The sequence below is a fragment of the Schistocerca cancellata genome, chromosome 6, assembly GCF_023864275.1.
Source record: "Schistocerca cancellata isolate TAMUIC-IGC-003103 chromosome 6, iqSchCanc2.1, whole genome shotgun sequence".
Classification (NCBI taxonomy): Eukaryota; Metazoa; Arthropoda; class Insecta; order Orthoptera; family Acrididae; genus Schistocerca; species Schistocerca cancellata.
Window position 1 is genome coordinate 357,155,226 of NC_064631.1, and position 25,057 is coordinate 357,180,282.

General features: G+C 41.9%; 1 protein-coding gene across 3 annotated transcripts in view; it reads left to right on the top strand.

The window, feature by feature from the left end:
* LOC126191410 (hemicentin-2-like) overlaps positions 1 to 25,057 on the top strand; it is a 1,933,978-nt gene that overhangs the window by 838,606 nt on the left and 1,070,315 nt on the right. For all 3 annotated transcript variants that reach the window (XM_049932279.1, XM_049932278.1, XM_049932280.1), the window contains one exon: positions 23,760 to 23,839. The gene's annotated coding sequence lies outside the window, so the exon portion shown is untranslated. The remainder of the gene's footprint in view (positions 1 to 23,759; positions 23,840 to 25,057) is intronic.

Genomic DNA, 25,057 nt, shown 5'->3' on the forward strand with positions numbered 1-25,057 from the left:
CAGTTGTTTAACGGTTGCGTGTATTCACCCGTACCCATTTCCGCAGCTGTTGATCAATCCTGTTATCAACAGGTCGTGGTGCACCACAATTCTCTCGGCGCTGGTTTCGGATAGCCCCATTTTGCCATTCACGGTGTAGTTTAATCAATGTGGCACGGAAACTATTTACAAACTGAGCCGTTGTGGGAACGCTTCCATTCTGGTCCCGAAAGCTAGCGATAATGCCCTTTCACCTGCCAGATAAATCGCTCCATTTCCGCATTACGATAACGACTCCTCTGTTTTACGCGTACCTACGGTACGTTTCATGTACCCTCGACGGCTAGTGCTGCCATCTACCATCTGTCACTGATTATTGCACATTGACGTTGATCACAAGTGGTGGTCACTTTAGCGTGTCTGGACAGTGTATCTTCGTCTCATGCTGAGAGAAAAGGAGCATCGTTCGGTATGTATAGGATGAGTCACGTAACAAGTGAACGGTTACACATATCAAAATTCGGTTTTCGGGAAATGTTACAGATAGAGCAACACGTATGTTTTTGTTTAGTTAATGTTTTTGGCACTGATGTCAAAGAAGATACTGAAGCGAGTATTGTTTGTGAAAGGGAACGGTATGCTTTTTATAACTGCATTCGATTGCTCTTGAGAAGACAGTTCAGTGTGTCAGCGTTTGTTAAGTCGACGTTGAAACCCGCGAAAAAAAAAATTTCAAAAAATCTACTACAGTTTGGGAGCACGCTGGCCGCAATCGGCATTAGTGATGCAGACACCGCCAAAAAGTGCTCCCCTGCTACGCTGTGTCACAATTTCAACACATTTGCACGTTTAGATGTCTGCACTGCAGGTCGCTGATTTTTGCTCCACAGTTCGTTGCGTGCAGACATGTACACAAATGAGGAGAAGTTGGGCATACTACATTTATATGGTGAATGTAAGAGAAATCACGTAAAAACAGTACAACGGTGTATGGCTATCTATCTACCCGGATCGCCAATGACAGACGCGCCAGGCAATAGCAGGTATTATTAAGACACTAGTGCGAACAGGGTGCTTGAACGTCAAAAAGAGGACAAGAAAGAAGTCTGCAACAGACAGAGAAGGCAAAGAAGCTGTTCAGACTAAGACGCTAATGAATCTGAACAGTGGTACGAGACATTTTGGCAAGGAATGTGGAATTAGCCATTCGAGTGTCATTCACATCCTGCATCGACAGAATTTCTATTCCTACCATGTGTCACTACATCACTCATTCGACGACCGTGATTTCGAACGACGTACAGAATTTTTTCTCTTTTCCGTTCAGCAACAGAGAGACAACTCTACGTTTTTCCAACGTGTGCTCTTTACCGTTGAAACAATGTTTACTAACCACGCTACTGTAAATTTACATAACTGGCACTACTGGGCATCCGAAAATCGTAACTGGCCTCATAGTAAATTACATTGTGGGACCTTACCTCATCTCAGGTCTTCTACATGGACACACGTATGCACACTTCCTGACGAACATTCTGCCGGTTCTTCTAGAAGAGGTACAGCTAGATATTCGACAGTGTACGTGGCTGCAACACTGCGGTTGGCCAGCTCACTCGTCCCGTGTTGTAGCGCAAATTCCGAATGAGAACTTTTCCTGGACATTGGATGGGACGAAATCCTGTTGTCATACGGCCTGCGGGATCCCCCGATGTGACTCCCCTTGATTTCTTACTTTGGGGAAGACTCAACGAAGCCCCAACTACGCCAGACGGTATTTGTCACCAGTTGCCAGTGGATGCTCTACCATATAATTCACTGTAATTACATCTGTTCATCGTTCTTTCGAACGGCGACTACAGTCCATTATGAACAGTTTGAACACACGCATAAATAAAGGATAAAATTACGTTTTCGAAGACAAAATTTATGTTAAGGATTTTGGTGGTTACCAAATCATTGTTGGTAAACTGTTTGTTTCATTTATGCGTGTACGAAACTGCACCGCAGTATCAAATAAAATCGACAGCGTGTATTGCACGTAGCTGGTAAGACTGTCATTACTGACTTACGTACAGCACGAAAGTACGTTTCGTTAAGAACATTTATTTTGCGGTGTAGAGGTTGTACCTTCCCGTATAAAAATAAAAATGATAATTTTTTTCTTAATATCTTAACTCATGAAAACTGATAAATTTTTACGTAAGCAGCGATACGCCATGTCTCTGTGAAATCAATCTGAATAAACTGAAAAAGCGGTTCTAGGCGCTTCAGTCTGGAACCGCGTGATCGCTACGGTCGCAGGTTCGAACCCTGCCTGGGGCATGGATGTGTGTTATGTCCTTAGGTTACTTTGGTTTAAGTAGTTCTAAGTTCTAGGGGACTGATGACCTCAGATGTTAAGTCCCATAGTGCACAGAGCCATTTGAAGCTGAAAAATTCTTACCTAATGATGGTGTCGCCGGATAACGCTGTCCATATATCTGCTCGTGAATGGTACAGATTAGTGCAATGCTGGCCTATCTACTAATACTGGACAACATATGTCTGAGGTATGAATTATTAGAAAAACTGACTTTCCTTATTGACACGGCTGCACAGGTGGTCATCTGAATACTAAAGAACACATGACTATGATCTGAGAAAATTTATGAAGTATCTAAATTTAAATAAATGACTGGGTCGGGACTGGTAATGACTTAAGGCCAAATTACTTCTTCCTTTTTTGTTGACTAGTAAAAATTATATTCTGAAAATCTTTTACATTATTGATAAGATTTGCAATCCATTATATGAAAAATTGAATATTACAAATCTGAGTCAACTGGTACTGACGAATCACAAAAAGACTGAAACAAATTCAATATAACGTCTCAGACAAGTGACTTAACTACGCGCATGCCAATAAAAATAATAAAATCTACCTCACAATACATGGCTATGAACTGCGCTGTACCAGCGACAGACTACAACTGCACTGTAGCAGTGAGTGACTGCAACTACTGCCGGCACTGCTCTGACCTGCGACTCTATTGGAGCAAAGATATTTTCTGTTGTAGGCAGAGCGTGAGCAGTACATCGAAATTACATTTGCTCCATCAAGGTGGTGAATCCCTTACAAGTTGATCACCAAGATACCATTAATAAAATGCTTAATTCAACAAATGTATCCGATATGATATAATTTCGAGCAGTATAAGTCAGATAGTTGTCCGACAGCATTATTTTACCTCTAACAAGGACACAGCCACGTAAGGAAATAACCGGTCAAATCTTCCTTCTAGCATTTTGATATTTAATACCTCTTTATTTTTGAAGAATGAACATTTGATTTCTCTGTTTCAGCTCACAGGGCGACACAAATGCGAAATGGTTTTCCTAAGCACTTTGTGGTACGCTAGATTCTAGTCTGTGTCGTATTTCCAAATTCAACATTCATAAATGAACCTGCATTTAGGTCGTTATTTGGTTCAAAGGGAAATAGTGCTTTATTACCATACTGCAGGCTCACGTTACGGTATACAACTACTCCTGCTTGGCAGTGTTTGCATCGCAAATGTCATTTCCGGGCACCATGCTCTCAAATTCTAGTACATTTCTCGAATGTTTTGCGACAGGTTTCAGCTCAACATTAACAAACGCTGTGTCACTGTAATTGTCTTCTCAACTGCTATCGAGTGAAGTTATAACAAATATACGCTTCCATTAAAAAAAATCTACTTGATTCGTTATCTTTATTGGTACTGGTGCTTGAAACATTAACTAACGGAAACATACGCGCGCCTCGACGATCTAACATTTGCCGAAAACCTCTTTCCGATATGTGTAACTTATCACCAAATAAAAGGAGTGTTACATCTTACGTGACGCTCCATGTATATCAGCCTTAGACGATGCGAATCTCTTACTGATGCGTGTTGTCGGAAACTTTTAAAACTGCATGTCTCGGAAATGAAGGAGCGACTCCAAGAACTTAGGGAATTAGCTTTTTGAAACAAGAGTAGAACTACTGAATATAGAGCTAGAATTTTCACACGTGGTCATATCTGGTGCGTAAATGTTTGCACCAGGCAATAACGCTAACATTTAGTCGTGCTCGGATATAACAGATATCCGTAACCAAAGAGCAGAAGGTCTATTAACGACATTGACACGGATTCAAAACCGTATTCTTCATGTAGCTGCTGGCTTCACCTCTCTGCGCATGGTCGCGAACTGTGTATATAATTGTGGCGTATAACGATGTTTACGATGTGATCCTGCCATAGGAACACAAAATCATGGGCCAAGCGACAACACTGATGGAGCTGCGGGCGGTGGTGTACAATTGACTGCATTAATAGTAATTGTGAATATATGTTCAACAAGCATAGTTGGTATGTACCATCGATATTCTAACGCACAGTTTGTAGTATGCCAAACTATTCATGGAGTTTGACGTAATTAAGTTAATACCAGTGAAATGAGATTACAAAAACGTGAAGCCCACTGAAGTGAAAAAAAGTTTCAAATGGCTCTGTGCACTACGGGACTTAACATCTGTGGTCATCAGTGCTCTAGAACTTAGAACTACTTAAACCTAACTAACCTAAGGACATCACACACATCCATGCCCGAGACAGGATTCGAACCTGCGACCGTAGCGGTCGCGCAGTTCCAGACCACTGAAGTGAATTCGGTACAAATAGTAATCTGTTTATTGTACAGAATAGTGTATTGCGGCTCATTCTTTTATTTACCTTTAGTAACTGTTATCCTGAGACTGTGATAGTTGTACAAACATTCAGTGAATATGAATTCTGCTGAAAACAACGTCTGGCGATAGAATACTGTCATGGAAGGGGTCTGTTTAGCACCGTTTACCAAAGTCACATCACTGTGGATGTTTCTGAACTTAATGAACTGTTTAACAAGTTTGTTTGTATGGCCATCCTCCGCAGCAAGCGTATGAATACTTGTTTTGTAAATAAAACTGCCTTTTCCTGCTGCTAGTTACTTTATTTATCCCATACGAGTTTCGCCTTCTCCTGTTCTAAGGCATCATCAGTGGGATCTGTAACGATACATTTTTGTTAATTATAGATTATCAAACAGTTCACTTCGCTTACGGGATAAAGGAAGGGCAGTTTTATTTACAAAACAAGTATTTATTGAATGGGTTTACCGTCGGTGCATCTTTCCCACATCAAATACGGGGCACGAGTCTGTGGAAGACACTGAAGGCACAGAATAATATACGAATACAGAGTACGAATGATTTCATTTTCTTTTGTTGGATAAACTGTCATATGTATAGGATGTGTTTTAAGACTGAGAAAGTGTCAAGTATCATAGCATAGACTACAGGGTTCGCCTTCGGGAGGACGACGGCTCAATCTCGTGTCCGGCCGTCCTCATTTAGGTTTTCCATGATATCCCTAAATTGCTTCCGGCGAATACCGGGATGGTTCCTTTGAAAAGGCACCGCTGATTTCCCTCCCCGTCCTTTTCTAATCCATGCTTGTGCACTTATGACCTAGTGGTCAACGGAACGTTAAAACCTAATTTCCTCCTCCTCCTATAATATCACAGATGTTAGATTAAGAAGATCCAACAACACTGAAACGAGCGTATTAAATTCTTTGTATGAATATGACAGCCTCAAAAGATATAATGCACGAAATGTTTATAGCATAAAATACCAATCTTCAGGAGAACCATTTCATGCCACTACCATTCCATATAATTTGCACAATGTAAAGAAACAAAAATGGCGTCAATGTGTAGTGGAAGGACTCGGGTGGGACAACGTGCGTTTACTGTTTCTTATTATTAAGATAAATAAGCTGCATTTATTAATAATAATGTCAAACAACACTAACAGTACGCAAATAATGAGATAGCACTCTACAATCGATCATTTTTACTGTCCGAAAGAAGAGCATTGAATTTATTAACATACTTGGTGTGAGGTCGAGAGTGAGCCCGACAACAAAAACAGTATTTCCAGGTAGCATAAGAAATTAAGACTTTATTACAAACACAGAAGTTGTAATTCACATAACAAGGTCCTCCGGGTTGCAAATTCAATTAGTCTGATAACACACAAATAATAATCTTCTGTATTTGTGTGTAATATAAAAATCATATTTACGAGTAAGTCTATAGTTCTTTGGCTGAAACAGACAACACTGGAACTGTTCTAAGTCTGGGTCGGAAATCATTGACGATGTTCATCACTGATGACGGGTACGTGGCACTATCATTAAATCAAAGTTCAAGAATTGGACGTCGTTGCAGAGACGCTGAGTCCAAGTGAGAATGAATTCAGTGAAGGTGACGCTGTGGCTGCATCTGCTGGCTGCTCGTTTTGGTGTTGCTGTGGCGAACGTCCTTAGTCAGTGCTGCAATTGGAGGGGTCGCTCGACGGCCGGATGCAAGTACTCCGGTGCATGTAGCACCTACTCTGGCGCTGCAAGTGCCACAGCTGGCGAAGCAGGAGCGAGACGTTTCGGTGGCATCCGCTGGAGTCTAACTGGAAAACAGACCAATAAGTTTTGGTCACACGCTGTGTTAGTACATACTCCCGCCGGTTAAGTGAAGCCGGTGGAGTCTTGCTCTGGGAAAGCATTTAACAAAGTGGACAGAGAGAAGTTGATGGATATTAAGGTAACTCGTGGATGTGCCAGTCAAAATAAACCGCATCGAAGTCTCTTTAATGGAACTCACACATGACGTCCGCAACCACACAGGGGACGTGAATAAACTACTACTCTATCGTCTACTATTTTAATACGTATAAAGGCGACGCCACCCGAAAAATGAAAAGAAAACCATTGCTGTCGATACTGTCATTTTTTGTCATCAGTCTTCTGACTATTTTGAAGCGGCTCACCTAGAATCTCTCTCCTGCGTCTACATTTTCATCATGGAGTAGTACTTGCAACTTAAGTCCTCAATTATTTGTTGGATGTATTCCAGTCTCTTTTTTCCTCTTTACTTTTAACCCTCTACATCTCCCTGTAGTACCATGGAAGTTATTCCCTGATGATGTCTTTACAAATGTCCTGTCATCCTCTCCTCTCTTCCTGTCATTGTTTCACGCTCGTTCCTTTCCTCGCCGATTCTGCTGAGAACCTCCTCATTTCTCAGTTATCAGTCCACCTAATTTTCAACAATCTTCTGTTGCACCACGTCTCAAATGCTTCGATTCCCTTCTGTTCCGATCATGTTTCATTACCATAAAACGGTGAGCACCAAGCGTACTAGCACATTCTCAGAAATGTCTTCCTCATATTATAGCCTATGTTCGATACTAGTAGACTTATTTTGGCCAGGAAAGCCCGATTTGTTGGTGGTAGTCCACCGTGGGTTGTTTTGCTCCATGTGTGGCAGAATTCCTTAACTTCATGTCCTTCGTGATCACCCATACTGATATTAAGTTTTTCGTTCTCATTTCTGTTACTTCTCATTACATTCGTCTTTCTTCGATTCACTCTCAGGCCATATTTTGTACTCATTAGACTGTTCATTCCATTGAACACATCATGTAATACTTCTTCACTTTCACTGACGACAGCAATGTCATGAGTGACTCTTAGCATTGACATCGTTTCAACGGGAATTTTAATCGCACTCTCGAATCTTCCTTTTATTTCCGTCATTGCTTCTTAGACGTATAGATTTCACAGTATTGGAGAAAGACTGCATCCTTGTCTTGCATACATTTTAATCCGCACACTTGGTTCTTGGTCTTCCATTCTTATTTCTAGTTCTTGAACATACTGTACATTACCCATCTTTCCTTGTAGCTTACCCACATTCTTCTCAGAATTTCGAACGTCTAGTACTATTTTACATAGTAGAACACTTTATTCAAGGTCGACAAATCCAGTGGAAGAGGTTTTATTTTTCGTCAGTCTGGCTTCCATTATCAACGGCCTCTCTGGTGTCCCGACCTTTCCGAAAGCTTAACAGATCGTAATGTAATAGATACTCAGATTTGTTTTCCATTCTTCTGTGTATTATTTTCGTCAACAAATTGGATGCATTAAGTGTTAAACTGATTGTGTCATAATTCTCGCACTTGTTGGCTCTCAGTGTCTGTGGAAATGTGAGGACAATATTTTTCCGAAAGTCTAATAAAATATGGCAAGTCTCATACATTCTATACACCAATGTCCCTAGTCGTTTTATTGTCACTTATCCCAATGGTTTTAGAAATTCTGATGTAATGTTATCCACACCTTCTATCTTATTTGATCTTAAATCTTCCAAAGTTCTTTTAAAATTCTAGTACTGGATCCTTCATCTCTTCTATATCGACACCTCTCTCTTCTTATATCACGTCATCAGATAAGTCTTCTTCTCATATAGGCATTCTATGTACTCTTTCCACCTATCAGCTCTCTCCTTCTATCTTATTTGATCTTAAATCTTCCAAAGTTCTTTTAAATTCTAGTACTGGATCCTTCATCTCTTCTATATCGACACCTCTCTCTTCTCATATCACGTCATCAGATAAGTCTTCTTCTCATATAGGCATTCTATGTACTCTTTCCACCTATCAGCTCTCTCCTTCTATCTTATTTGATCTTAAATCTTCCAAAGTTCTTTTAAATTCTAGTACTGGATCCTTCATCTCTTCTATATCGACACCTCTCTCTTCTTATATCACGTCATCAGATAAGTCTTCCTTCTCATATAGGCATTCTATGTACTCTTTCCACCTATCAGCTCTCTCCTTTGCTTTTAAGAGTGGAATTCCCATTGCACTTTTAAACCACACTTGCTTTGATTTCGCCGAATACTGTTTGACTTTTCTATATGCCGAGTCAGTCATTCCGATAATCACTTATTTTTCGATTTCCTCACACTTTTCATGCAGCCATTTCGCCTGAACATCCCTGTACATCTTGTTTACACCTTCTTTCGTCGATCAGCTAAAGTACTTCTTCTGTTACCCATGGTTTCTTGTATTTCTATTTACCTGAATTTCGCTGAACGTTTTTGTATTTCCTTCTTTCGTCTATCAGCTGAAGTATTTCTTCTGTTACCCATGGTTTCTGGGCAGTTGCCTTCCTCGTATCTATGCTTTTCTTTCCTCTGTTACCCATGGTTTCTGGGCAGTTACCTTCCTTGTACCTATGCCTTTCTTTCCAACTTCTGTGTTTTGCCTATTTAAAAATTTCCATTGCTCTTCAACTGATGTGTCTATTGAGCTATTCACTATCGCAGTATCTACAGTCACAGAAAGTCCAAGCGTATTTTTTCATTCATTTGTTCTTCCATATCCCATTCCTTGCGCATTGATTCTTCCTGGCTAGTCTCTTAAACTTCAGACTACTCTTCATCATTCATAAATTGTGATTTGAATATCCGCTCCAGGTTTTGCCTTACAATCCAATATCTGATCTCCGAATCTCTGTCTGACGATGATGTAATCTGTAATTTCCCAGGCGTTTCCAAGTTTACCTCCTCCTCTTGTGATTCTTGAAAGGAGTATTCGCTATTACTAGCTGAAATGTATGTGAGAAGTCAGTCAGTTTTTCTGCTCTCATTCCTACTACGAAGCCCATATTCTCCTGTATCCCTTTCTGTTTACTCCTTCGCCTAAATCATCATTCCAATCCATGGCTATTAGATTTTCATCTCCCTTTGCACAGTCAACTTCTCGTTCTATAATCTCGTACACTTTCTCTGTCTCTTCTGCTTGCGACATTCGCACGTATACCTGAACGTGTCAGCGTGGGTTTGTTGTCGAGTCTGATGGGAAGAACCTTTTCTCCGAACTGTTTACAGTAACTTACTCTCTGACCTACCTACGTATTCATACAAATCCTACACCGGTCGTACCTTTTTCTACAGCTGTTCATATTACGCTGTACTCGTCTGACCAGAAATCCTTGTCTTCTTTATTTTTCACTTCACTGACCACCCACTATATCTAGACTGAGCCTTAGCACTTCCCTTTTCAGATTTTATAGCTTCGCTAGCACCTTAGAACTTCTGACATTCCACACCCCGACTAGTAGAACGTAACCCTTTCATTGATTAATCAATATTCTCTCATGGTTACTTCCCCATGGCAGTCCCCACCCGGAAATCCGAACTGGGAACTAGTTCGTAAGCTTTTGCCAATGGAGAAAGCATAATGACACTTTCTCAACTACAGGTCTCTTATCCAGTGCATACACGTGGTGTGTCTTTAATGCAGAGGTTTCCATTGCATTCTGCATCCTCATGCCGTTGATCATTGCTGGTACTTCGGGCTTTTAGGGACAGTTTTCCACCATCTGGACAGGAGGGTTTCCTGAACCTCTTCCGCTCTTCCATCCTCTTTTCACAAGACCACTGAAAAGACGTAGGTGACTTCTTATGCCGAAAGCCTTATCATTCTAAATTTAAGCAGTGAAGGGATTCCAACCCGGGACCCAAGGCGTTCTGATTACTAGTCAAACGCACTACCTCTAGACCTCGGCTCGCTTTGACAGGACGTGTCTGACCATAAATTGTGGCAGTACAGTGGACAGGCCGTAGTTGACATTGACGACACCCTCATGCTCTTCACTACAGTGGTTAGTTACAATATTTTAAGGTTTAGAGATCGTATCTATGTTCAGAAACATAGGTTGGCCATGTGCTCTCCGTTGTTCTACTGTGTTGCTAAAGTATTTTTGACTTAATCCCAAACTGAGATTGGTTCTTTGCCTGCCAGCTATGTTAGTAGTATTGTAGTACGGTGCAGGTATTGTGCTGATGATCTACTTTTACTGTACAGCGAGTTCAAAAAATGGTTCAAATGACTGAGCACTATGGGACTTAACTTCTGAGGTCATCAGCCCCCTAGAACTTAGAACTATTTAAACCTAACTAACCTAGGGACATCACACACATCCATGCCCGAGGCAGGATTCGAACCTGTGACCGTAGAGGTCGCGCGGTTCCAGACTGTAGCGCCTAGAACCGCTCGGCCACCGCGGCCTGCATACAGCGAGTCTAAGGAGGAATGCTGTGATATTGTTGTTGATATGAATGATGCACGTGAAACGGTACAGTTGAAGCCGGCCGGAGTGGCCGAGCGGTTCTAGGCGCTACAGTCCGGAACCGCACGACTGCTACGGTCGCAGGTTCGAATCCTGCCTCGGGCATGCTTGTGTGTGGTCCTTAGGTTTCAGTAGTTCTCAGTTATAGGTGACTGATGACCTCAGAAGTTAAGTCCCATAGTGCGCAGAGCCATTCGAACCATTTTTTTGGTACAGTTAACCATAGAACACAGTCAGGGAGAAAGGCTACCTTACTTAGATTTAAAACCTTCCTTACATGGTACAAGGACTGAATACGTTCATAGAAAGGCTACAGTGACCGGTGACGTTATACACCACAGTTCTAATCACCACATCCGGTACGAGACAGCAACTTTTAAAACAATGTTATATCGCGTTCACAGCGTACTCTTGTGTAAAGGGGCCCACGATCGAGAATTTCTGCGTATTCTGCACACCGTATGTATCAATGGTTACAGTATCAATTACGTAATTGATATTAACAAGTATATAATGCGTACAAAAATTCGCTAGGCATAGGCAGTGGTCAAATGAAGATGAAATCACACTACAGATATTAGACGAGTGGAAGACGAGTTCATTGGTTACTATAGAATACTGTGCTGTGGAACAGTTTCACAAGAAGCAGGTACAAAGCTTAGGACAAAGAAGATAAAGCCGGCGTCACTTAATCCTTGGAATATTGGCCAAAGACTTGCGCATAGAGAGACAGCAACTTGTGAAAAGTACGCATTTTTTACGACAGACCTCCTGCCAGGTATGTGGAGCAGAATGGCAGATGGTTTAGCATTAATCTTGGGGAACAAAGTAGTTTGAGGAATTCGAAGTCTGCTTTAAGTAACTACTTACGCAATTTTAGTCATTCGGTAACTGGAGTAGCTTATAATATACACTACTGGCCATTAAAATTGCTGCACCATGAAGATGACGTTCCACAGACGGGAAATTTAACCGACAGGAAGAAGATGCTGTGATATGCAAATCATTAGCTTTTCAGAGCTTTCACACAAGGTTGGCGCCGGTGGCGACACCAATAACGTGCTGACATGAGGAAAGTTTCCAACCGATTTCTCATACACAAACAGCAGTTGACCGGCGTTGCCTGGTGAAACGTTGTGATGCCTCATGTAAGGAGGAGAAATGCGTACCATCACGTTTCCGACTTTGATAAAGGTCGGATTGTAGCCTATCGCGATTGTAGTTTATCGTATCGCGACATTGCTGCTCGCGTTGGTCGAGATCCAATGACTGTTAGCAGAATATGGAATCGGTGGATTCAGGAGGGTAATACAGAACGCCATGCTGGATCCCAACGGCCTCGTATCACTAGGAGTCGAGATGACAGGAATCTAATCCACACGTTTGTAACGGATCGTGCAGCCACGTCTCGATCCCTGAGTCAACAGATGGTGACGTTTGCAAGACAACAACCATCTGCACGAACAGTTCGACGACATTTGCAGCAGCATAGACTATCAGCTCGGAGACCATGGCTGCGGTTACCCTTGGCGCTGCATCACAGACAGGATCGCCTGCGATGGTGTACTCAACGACGAACCTGGGTGCACGAATGGCAAAGCGTAATTTTTTCAGATAATTCCAGGCTCTGTTTACAGCATCATGATGGTCGCATCCGTGTTTGGCGACATCGCGGTGAACACACATTGGAAGCGTGTATTCGTCATCGGCATACTGGCGTATCATCCGGCATGATGGTATGGGGTACCATTGGTTACACTTCTCGGTCACCTCTTGTTGGCACTGACGGCACTTTGAACAGTGGACGTTCCATTTCAGATGTATTACGACCCGTGCCTCTACCATTCATTCGATCCCTGCGAAACCCTACAATGCAGCAGGATAATGGAACACCGCATGTTGCAGATCCTGAATGGGCCTTTCTGGATACAGAAAATGTTCGACGGCTGCCCTGGCCAGCACATTCTCCAGATGTCTCACCAACTGAAAACGTCTGATCAATGGTGGCTGACCAACTGCCTCGTCACAATACGCCAGTCACTACTCTTGATGAACTGTGGTATCGTGTTGAAGCTGCATGAGCAGCTGTACCTGTACACGCCATCCGAGCTCTGTTTGACTCAATTCCCAGGCGTATCAAGGCCATTATTACGGCCAGAGGTGGTTGTTCTGGGTACTGATTTCTCAGGATCAAATTGCGTGAAAATGTAATGCCGTATCAGTTCTAGTATAATATATTTGTCCAATGAATACCCGTTTATCATCTGCATTTCTTCTTCGTGTAGCAGTTTTAATGGCCAGTAGTGTATAACTCTCGCGAGGAGAGGATAAGGGGTCAACCTTAAACGTTCTTCAAGAGATTGCAATTATGTGAAGTCTAATAGTATATGTGGCATCACATATCAGTGCCACCACACGGCGTATCAAGGTTGGTAACAGATTAGCAAGTTTCGGTTTGACGATATCGGTCGTGTGGTATGCGGCAGACCAAATGGAGCACGTCCACTGGGCCATGGCTACAGCAGCTCTGTACTTCGAGCGCCATCTGCTGCCGCAATATAGGACACCCAGCGGCAGCTGCTCAGCCTACTTGCGCTCGGAACCACATCGCCACGTGACGCTACGCAGTTGCCGTCTAATCGCGAGCGTGACACCATTGTTTGTGCTGCACTGCAGAAAATCGCATCCATATTAACACTGATAGCTGGACTCTGTTTGTTGCTGCGTTATTTATAACGAGTCTGCGATCGCAGACAAGAGAAGTAAATCTTCTGTTTACTGTTATTATCCTGTTCGCTAATCATTTCTGCTCCTGTCCAGCTTTCCTACGACGACAGTTGATGCACCACTCTGTAGTCCATCCGCGGGCGCTGATAACCACGTAGTTGAGCGCCCCACAAACCAAACATCATCATCTGTAGTCCATCCCTCCTTTGTGTACAAAGTCATAAACAACAGTACCCCAATATTCCCTTAATATCCAGGTGGAGTTAGGGCATTACAATATACTATCAAACTTTGACTACATTTCAAGGACGTGGTGTCGTGGTTATTATACTGGCTGGTTATTGATCCTGGCTTTTTGTTATATGCTCTTGCATCTGGTCTAATTTTTATACATTTTTTATGGTACAATAGTTTATAGTCTGTACTGCAGTGTTCTTATGTTATTTGGACATGAGAGGAAATGTTTGTAATTCTCTGCTTCTGTGTGTGGTGGCGCTAGTGGTCTCTACTGTGGGACACGTGAGTACGTTAACCAGCAGCGTGACCCGGTATGGCGAGGCGGTTGGAGGGTGGGTGTCCACCGCCTCCAGATATGATGTGAGTTTTTAACTGTCTATCAGCTCTACTGGCTGTCACTTTTCCCTTTTTTCCTTTCCTTTGTAGGTTAATGTGATTTTAACATGTTAGGTTTTTCTACTCGACAATTTTATTGGTGACGCCCTGCTTGTTGTGTGTAACTGCATTTTATCCAGAGGACATCGAGTTCCCCTCCGTCCCATCTCACGGGGGTAATGTTTTAACGACATGAGTATCTTCATGTTAGTTTTCATATGGCTTAATTATAAGGACTGGTCTCCGTTTTAGGATCATAATGTTGACTGTATCTCTTGTATCTTCTTCAGATGTACAGCTGACAATGTGATTTAATATCACGACATCGTTCGTGTTCCTATAAATAAAGATTTTTACAGAGCTGGAAACCATTTATTTCTCAAATATGGATTAATTCATCAGTGGTTTCCACCAAAATTAAACTATTTGGAAAAAAGAGTGCTGAATGTAATTCATATCAAGAAGAATAAATATTTTAGTATACTGTTATATGATGACTACATCGAATTACGACGAATAGCAAATTCTAAAGACAAACTAAAAAAATCACACCAAGTTTCAAACTTGATTGGAAAGAATTGTAATTTTAAGGTAGCCGTAAATAAAACTAAAACAATTGTTGTCTATAGGAAATACCCACTACTAAACAAAATTCTATTTATGATCAGATTTTGGAACACGTTCACCACTTCAGTTACCTAGGAAGCTATATTCATTTAAACAAACGTAAGGGTGTAGGGATTAAATTACAGAGATAGCAGAATGCACGTGGTACTATAAGCGGAACATAAAAAAAATGCACGACAAGAATTTCTGTACGGTGGTGGCTGTACCAGTTTTACTGTACGGGGAAACCTGTAATATGAAAAGAAAAGGCTTTACCCATGTTCAGGCGGTTGAAATAAAATTTTTACGAGTAGTAAAAGGTTGCTGTAATGAAAACGTTATTCACGACCTCTGAATATTTTTTCACTAAATGACGAAATGGATGAAAGTAAATAAAGGTGAAAGAAACACCTAGAACGAATGGAAAAGACACGGATAGAAAACTTTGAAACGTCCCCATAGAAAAATTTATGAATTACTGTGCTGATAAACCTCTTACGTTATTTGATTTTCGAACAGCTGAGCAAAACTGAACAATTCTCCCTTCACTTACTCTGATCATCAATAAACTGACACACAATAGTTTTAGCGCAGCGCAATCTGACTTCCAATAATCCCTACAAAAGAATGGCCCTGACTAACAATAACCTATACCTTTCATGAATCACTTACCTCACAAAAATCTTCGTTACTCGAACTACTGCAATACAGCGAGCGCCATTACTGCCAGCTAAATAAAGGATTCTAACTACTGAAGGCAGTAACTACTGACAGGCATAGTTAGCAAATGAAAGATTTTGATAGAGAACAAACAATGTATTTACCTTAATAATATTCAAAAGTCATCATATATATATCAGTTCATGATATACAGTATTACAAATTTACTCTTTCTGATGGACACACGGCCAGATCGTCCGCTCTCAAAATTCTGCCATCTCTTTCCCACATCCACCACTGCTGGCGGCTTACCTCCACAAGCGCTGTTCACATCCAACTGCCCAACACAACAATAGGGAATATTCCAACGATGCCAACCAGCCACAGAATGCACAGAACACAGCCAGTGATTTTCATACAGATCGCTACGTGACGTTAACAACATAAAAACCTAAACAGCCTACTTACAACTTTTTGAAAGAAATTCCCGCTGTTGACTGTAAATTGCTGTTTATTTCAAAGAATCCTGTTTTTGTTTCCATAGTCATTCTCATTTAGAATGGCAATAAAGCCGAGGTAATTTACACTTAAATGGTGGGAATTTCTTTCGTAAAGTTCTACGTGACTGATCACCGATGAAGGAAAAGTCGTTAAAGACTCCAAAGATCGCCTTACAATACAAACCAAAATGAAATAAAGCCATAACCCAGTTAACAGATAGTACTGAGTTCCGAATAGAGCGATTGCTCTAAGCTGTGAAAAGAAGAAGACGAAGATGGTGAACCAACTTGATTTTCAATTAGAAGGGTTAATTAAGACAAATATGCGTTTATAATGTAAGAAAATCACTGTATTTACTTTTAACAGCACTAAAAAGCAACCAGTATACCGCACGAAAAGTGCGCAATCAGTGAGACTCAATACAAAGCTATTCTCTAAAACATAGTTCAGTACAGTAATGCAGCTGTAGGGAGTTTAATTGGAGTCGCTACTTGCGTGAGTCCGGGCAGAGGAGGCACTAACAACCAGGACGTTTAATAACAAGAGACAACACAAATACAGCTTGGTGTACAGCAAGCCAGTGCCTGTCTTTGTGCATCGATGAAACCCTCCCGTTCATTCCCATAGCAAGCAGTCTCAGCTCACTTAAGAGCTGCTTTTGTAAATTCCTCACAGCAGATGTAGTCACCACCGAGTTGTCCCTGGCACCCCGGATGTAATGCTAGCTGCGTGGTTTTGCGGGTAGTCGCGTAGATGTTCAGCGGTCCACCGACCACAAGCGACTCATATCTCCTCTAGCTTGTGCGTTCACCATTGCTGAGGTGACACTAAATGTCGGCGCCTTCAGTTTCATGGCACCACCTCGCGTTTCCTTGGGACATGATGGCTGGGTTGACTCGTCCATAATGTTACCTCACGGATTCTCCAGAGGCAAATACTGCGCCACACTGAAAGATTTCTAGCTTATTTTTGGTAGTAAGTGAAAGCGATGTCAGGTCTCTTTATGTTCGATGTGACGTACATCATATTTGTGCATTGGATATTTTTCAAACGCAAATCTTCAATAGTCGATATGTGACACCACAGAGGTTCTGTGTAGAATCAATGTGGTCTTTGGTTGTCAGTAGCATTGTTGTTACAAGTGTGGCATGCAGAGAAGTGAGTGAGAGAGTACGGTAAGGTGTTGGTCATGCTGCTGAGTGGTCACCAAATAACTAGCAGAACACAGAGAGGCAAACGCAGACGAAATGGCTTTTTGGATATGATTGTGTAAAGACTGATTTGAAAAATGTGAAGTCATTCATGCAATATTGTGGCTGCATTGCTTGTTCGTGTGTCATTTATCATGAGTTTGTGAAAGACAGATTTTAGCAAGGTTTTTCGTTATTGGTTCGGGTCATTTAGTTTGACTGTCGAATAGTGATTAAACAAAGTGATCTCCTCACTTAGCTTGGACTCGGAGTTACAGATTCACCACTTTTTTTCTATTTCGTGAACTAATTTCAAAGCAGAGTCATATTTTTTTATAAGAAGTTATTTTTGTGAAGATGGTTGTAGTTGTTAACGAATGAGGTTCGAAATAAAGTTCTGAATGCTAGTCTCTTTTCAATCGTTAAGTAAGCCGAGTTTCGTAATGTGTCTCCTTACTAAATTTTAATTTTGTGTATTGTGTGTCCCTGCGTTGCAGCTGCGCAAAACATAAGGCATGATGTGCGTAGCATATAGTTGGTTTTCCTTGCACTGCATTTGACAACGATTTCCTTTAGCTCGTTTGCTGTGGCCTGTATTTTAATTTTCACCACTTTCGAACAGTCTCGAGTTTCAATTGCACATGTAAATTTATTACGGCTATTTTAATATTACAATCAGGACACGATAAGATCACTTACAGTTAAGCTATGCGATTCAAAATTTGTATCAGGTTCAGTTAAGTGAAGTTTAGTCCCGATTTTATTTACTTTGTCAATCTTATTCTTATAGTGCAGTGTTGCAGATGCGTGTGTGTGTCATTAGCGTTCGGGATTTTTATATGTCAGTTTGTTTACATAACGGTATTGCCGCAGTGCTGCCACCGGTTCCCGCCAGATCACCGACATTAAGCGCTGTCGGGTTGGGCTACCACATGGATGGGCAACCATTCGGTCTGCTCAGCGATGTTGGCAAGCGGGGTGCACTCAGCCATTGTGAGGCAAAATGAGGAGCTACTTGACTGAGAAGTTGTGGCTCCGGTCTCGTAAACTGACGTACGGCCGGGAGAGCAGTGAGCTGACCACGTGCCCCTCCGTATCGACATCTAGCAACGCTTGAGGGCTGAGGGTGACACAGCGGCCGGTCGGTTCTGTTGGGCCTTCATGGCCTGTTCGGGCCGAGTTTATATTTAGTTTGTTTACATAAAATAACAGGCCATCTTAATAAAAGGATTTTGGACATTTTTTTTCTTTCAATATTCGATTTGTAATTTTATGTAGAATTTTTTATTGTTGGTTTTATTTGTTGGAACTGTAAGACAAGCACTGCGACGTGACGCGCTGTAGTGCTGTTCACTGCATCACACAATACAGAATTTCAGAGGACGCTTATTTAGTATCCAGTTTTACGTATTCTGATTATTTTAGGTAAATATTTATTATAGAGTTTCAGACGAATTTGGCTGCTTTTTTCATCGGATAGTGTTTGCATAAGCACATTGCTTGCATTGTTTAGGTCATCATTACAGCAAAGACATGCGAACGTTTAAGAATAGAAAACCAGGTTTCCATAGACAACGAATGTAATAAAACAAAACGCTTACAATACCCTTTATAGAATAAAATTTGTGTATGCAATGTAAGCTCACCGGAAAAAAAAATGTTAGTCACCCTCTTCGAAGAGTATAGTGATAGACAGCTCTGGAGAGCTGCAAATGCTGTGGAACTAGTACTTGGTAGTTATGAGAGTTGCCGCCATCTTCCCACCCCGTTCGTGAAAGCAAAGTGCTTTGTGTATGGGCCAGTTGGCAGTATACAACCAGCGCCGTAAGAAAGATCGAAAGTCAGAAGGGAGTTTGATCGAGACCACGACAACAACGGGAATGAAATTGCCTGATTTCAGGATGTATCAATGCAAACTCTTCAACCTGTCTATAAGGAATGGCATAGTACCTCGAGCGACGCAATTGACGAAATAAACTTGATTCTAAAAAGACACTTAGTGACAGGTCTAGGAGGAGAGTGTCACTTCACGTCTCTTGCAGTCAGTTTCAAAGCAAAGAGGCAGCGCTAGTGTCTGTGAATGCTGGGCCACACAAACATTTTTCCGAGCAGACGGTGTAAAGGGAACAACAGGCAATGGACATTTGGGATCGGACATTTGTCAAAATATCATTGATCACAGGGTTTCATTTAGAAAACGAATTGGAATATGAGTCCGGTAGTGCACGCCGTTCAGGGTTTCAGTGACCACACACATCTAGTTCCCGATGGGAAAGATCTCACAGAAGAGTCAAGGATTTCATGTCAGGATGTGCACTGTTTCGGAACAAGACAAGTAACCAAGAGGCAGACTGACAGTGGTTTGCCCTAAGATGACATTGGACTCAAGAATGGCCCCACATCGTCTTTTCAGACGAGTCCTGGTGCTGCATACAACGTCATGGCGGAAATATCTGTGTGTGTAGGCTCCGAAGAGAATCAATGTTGCTAGGCTACATTCACCATATGAGCCCAGCACCTAGCTTTATAGTATGGTGGGTCACTGGGTACACATCGTGAACATCTGTGCTTCGGAGCCGGTAATTTAGACAACAGCCGTTAAGCCCGGAGATTGTGCTCTATATCCATTATCCTTCAACCAGATTATGTAAGATCGCATGTTGTGTGTGCTGTCCTAGTTAAATAAATACAAAATTTGCTCTACTATTGCCATGACTAAGATCTTCTATCACCTATTGAAAACATCTGGTCATAGACAGTCAATCTTGCACGCCGCCGCTCGCCAGCGACTGCGATTGGTGAACACTGGCACAAAGTTGGATCAACCTGTCATCAAAACTCAGTTCAACTTGATGCGCAGCTGAGTTGGAGTTGTCTATTATATCTCGTAACTTGTATACCCCGAAAACGCTTACAAACGTAATCATGTAATCCTCTTGCTACACTGCATACACCTAATAAGAACAATTTGGTTATTTACTATTGGTGTAGCAGTTTTAATGACGACCATTATAATTCAATCTGATCAGTGCGATTGATAACAAAACAGAAATAGTTGATCTTCAAGTGGTCCCAAGACACCGTAAACGGGATACAAGAAGGCAGTGTTGAGGCCGTGGCTCGTCGCCAGGAGTGTCGGCGAGATGGCCGCAGGCGATGAAATCACAGCGGGGCGCCGCAGCGTGGGTGAGCCGCAGCCTGCCAAGTGCCCGTAGGCGGCACGGAGGTCGGGGCTTCCCCTCACTTGACCCCGACACCGTCTGGCGGTGCTCTGGCCCGCGACACCTGGCGGCGTTTAGTTGCAGCTCACCTGTCCCAGGCATAATATAACGCGCGACAATGTTATACACTGTGGTCAGAAGTAATCAGGAAAGCTTGTAAGTGTGCTGCAGGTTAGGGTGTGCTGACAAATAAATACTAAGAAAAAAAATTGTTTACATTGCACTGCTTCCGATTTACTTAAGCATTGAAGTTAACCAAAGAGGTCTTTGCGCGCTCAAATTCAAGCAGTCTGCCAGAGGCGGTATTGCCAAACGTGTTCCTCGTTTGGTTTCGTAAAACTGAACAAGAGAGCGATACAAAAATTCGACATAGGACGCTAGCAAGGATGGAACCTGAGCCAATGTCTGAACTATCTCCTGAGCTATCTTCTACGCTGTGAGAACAACAGACACAAATTGTGTCTGCCAGGCTCCTTGAGTTTGCGCACGCAACGACCTGATTGGATAATTTCAATGTTGACTAAATCAGAAGTGGCTCAACGCATCCACTTTTTTTCCCTAATGATTATTTGTCACCGCAACCTACACTGCAACACCTTTGGAAACTTTTCAGACTGTCCCTGATCACTCTACATAAAAAAACTCAATAAAAATTCTTATTTATCCAGCGCAGTTAATTTCATTCCTGAACAAGAGGAAAAAGGTTTCTACTTCTACCATACCGATTTTTGTCTTGGCTGCGCTCTCTCTGCTGGCCGCGGTGGCCGAGCGGTTCTAGGCGCTTCAGTCGGGAACTGCGCTCGTGCTACGGTCGCAGGTTCGAATCCTGCCTCGGGCGTGGATGTGTATGATGTGCTTAGGTTAGTTAGGTTTAAGTAGTTCGACGTTCTAGGGGACTGATGACCTGAGATGTTAAGCCCCATAGTGCTCAGAGCCATTTGAACCATTTTTTGCACTCTCTCTGTCCGTAATCTAAAATGCCACATAGTCGAAATAAGTTTCACCACTTCACTCGTACTTCAGTAGCGGACACCTACAGTATTAATTTCAATTATTGTACAAGGAAATGGTAGAAAACCATCTTCGTTTCCCTTCCCCTCAAATCGAGATGAAAATCCGGTTACAAAGGAGAGACTACAATTCTCATGAGAACTTCAAGAAGTAAACAACAATATCAGAGTATTTCATACCGACAGAAATTAAAATGTTTCATTGCATAAAATTTTCATGAACCGCTCACAATCGTAACAGGTGAGAAATGACAGATATAAAAATAGCAGTGTTAAATGTTTTAAAGTAACTAAACAGCCACAGGATAGTATTGCAGGATACCAAAGGGATCGTATCTGATTTGGAACTTGCGTCGGAACAGATTCGTCCAGTTCGTGTACTCGTGCTTACGTGTCACCACTAAATCATTAGATACGATGGGTGAGAAGTTGAAACCAGTAATCAGTTTCAATGATATGTTGTGACCGACATATTGAACATCTTAATCTAAGGTGAACAAGAAATAATATTTTTTTAATTGTCTCGTTCACTGATCTTTGCTTCTAGGACTTGGCGCATTTATTTCTCTATTAAACATAGCATGTATCGTAGTGTCCGCTTTGTTGATCATACACATTTATAATGGTATGATATTGCGTATTTCTTTTTCTTCAAATGCTACACATAAATTTTAGCGTATTTATTCTACGATGATTTCATGATCTGGTGCTTGTTTTTTTTTTAGTAATGGCTATGATTTGGTTATGGTTCTCACGTCATCCAGACTATAACCCAGTTTGCAGAGAATAAATGTAGATGTAGATAAAATCCTGCCAGTCCTCTTCGGCTGTCTGATATTAATTATAATTGTTGAACGTATGCAGTTTTTGTAATATTGTCCTGCACAGATTGCCATAATTTATCGTATCGGTAATTTTTCTCCCCTTCCATTTTTATCAGTGTGGTTTGATTACTGAACCTTAATATCGTAGAACAAGTCTTCGTTACCATTCTTCGTGAACTAAGCCTACGCAGTTGCTGGATAGAAACTTAAAGCTTCGATGTTATGATTAGGTATATTCGACTGATCTAACGCAGAAACCACACTCACACGAGGAAGACATTCTTTGTGACTGTTAAAATAGTTCTATCTCCATCGTTTACATAGGAGCAAAATCATATCCTTCTGTGACTACAACGAACGCAGTTAATGTTTTGTGCTATTCATGAAAGTCTTGAGAATCTCAATACATTGACCAAATTTACAGAATTTTCATGCTCCACCATAAGACATTACTACTTGTTTGATAGATTACTAATAAACGAACAGAACATGACATCATTTGCTATGGGCAAGAGATGAAATTTAATTCGAAGTGTTTCGTGGTTGTATGCTTGGCCTGCATATTATGTTCCAAATACCCCGTTTCGACACACGTGTAACTTGTCTAGAACAGTAAGAGAACTCTGTTCAATTGTAATCACATTTCATAATTTTCGGAGGGTAATGTGGTGGTATGCACTTTTCCATAAATAAGCGAAACAGGATTGTATTGATTTTCGTAGTTTTCTTTCTGCAGTCATTTACACAGAGAAAACTTGGGTAAAAGTTGTAACACAAATATGGTGACGCTTCCTATATGTCATGGCTGGAGAACTTCGTTGCTACAAAAGGGTAACGGAGCGAACCTCTGTGCTATGCTTTTCAATCGCGTAGTGAGTGACAAGTTTTATGGCACAACTATTACCCAAACAATCTGGTCAACTTTGTCTTTCGTAATGACAAGCTCTCGACGTTGTACTGGCCATTCATCACACCTAATAGAAATTCTATCCCAGTCATCCTGTAGTTACTCAACGACGAAACTTTACCATGGACTACACCATCATCAGAAAACAGTCTTGCTGTTCAACCTGTCTTTTAGATAATTTCTGCATGTAGATAACAGGAGCGGTCCCGTAATACTTACCTGGGACACCCTTGACGATAGCCCTGTCTGCTGAACTGTCGCAGTCAGAGAGAACGTACTGGGTTCTATAACTTGGTTTAACAAACTAGTCAACATTAATTTATATGTCAAAATTAGTTCTGAGTTGCAAGTTTGATATGAAATAGAACTGTATTTTCGGTACCAACAAAGAAATAAAATCTCATTGTCAGTGTGTCTGTAGTGAAATACTTTATTCATGTTCTCTGAGATGTAGGAAGTTATTTCTACCGCTTTTCTAATAATATGCAACTTCTGTTCCAGATACGGTGAGCAGAGGGCCCGTATGTTGACTTGACGCCGTTTCTGGGAGAGCTGAGTCGTTCCTCGTTCACGAAAGCAAGGTAAAAAAAGAAGAGTGATAGTAGTATAAGTACACTTTTAAGAAGCATTGAGAAAAACTTTTTAAAGCAAATGAACTGCCACATTTGCGTTCACTGTGAGCTGGACAACTGTATTGATTGTGCTGCATGATACACTATGTGATCAAAAGTATCCGGACACCTGGCTGAAAATTAATTACAAGTTTGTGGCGCCCTCCATCGGTAGTGTTGGAATACAATATAGTCTTGGCCCACCCTTAGCCTCGATGGCAGCTTCCACTCTCGCAGGCATACGTTCAGTCAGGTGCTGGAAAGTTTCTTGGGGAATGGCAGCCCATTCTTCATGGAGTGCTGCACTGAGGAGAGGTATCGGTGTCGGTCGGTGAGGCGTACCAAAACATCCCAAAGGTGTTCTATAGGATTCAGGTCAGGAATCTGTGCAGGCCAGTAAACTACAAATATGTTGTTGTCGTGTAACCACTCCGCCACACGCCGTGCTTTAAGAAGAGGTGATAGATCGTGTTGAAAGATGCAGTCACCATCCCCGAATTGCGCTTTAGGAGTGGGAAACTAGAAGGTGCTTAAAAAATCAATGTACGCCTGTGCTGTGATAGATTCACGCAGAACAAGAACGGGTGCCATCCCCCTCCATGAAAAACACGACCACACCATAACACCATCACCTCCGCATTTTACTGTTGGAACTACACACGCTGGCACGTGACGTTCACCGGCATTCGTCATACCCACACCCTGTCATCGGAACGCCACTTTGTGTACCGTGATCGTCACTCCACACAAAGTTTTTCCACTGTTCAATCGTCCAATGTTCACGCTCCTTATACCAAGCGAGGCGTTGTTTGGCATTTACCGGTGTGAAGTGTGGTATATGAGCAGCCGTTCGACCATGAAATCCCAGTTTTCTCACCTCCCGCCTAACTGTCATAGTACTTGCAGTGGATCCTGATGCAGTAAGGCATTGCTGTGTGGTGGTATGGATAGATGTCTGCTTATTACACATTACGACCTTCTTCAGCAGTCGGCGGTCTCTGTCAGTCAACAGACGAGGTCGGCCTCTACGCTTTTGCACCGTACGTGTCCCTTCACATTTCCACCTCACTATAACGTCTGAAACAGTGGACCTAGGGATGGTTAGGCGTGTGGAAATCTCGCGTACAGAAGTATGACACAAGTGAAACCCAATCACCTGAACACGTTCGAAGTCCGTGACTTCTGCGG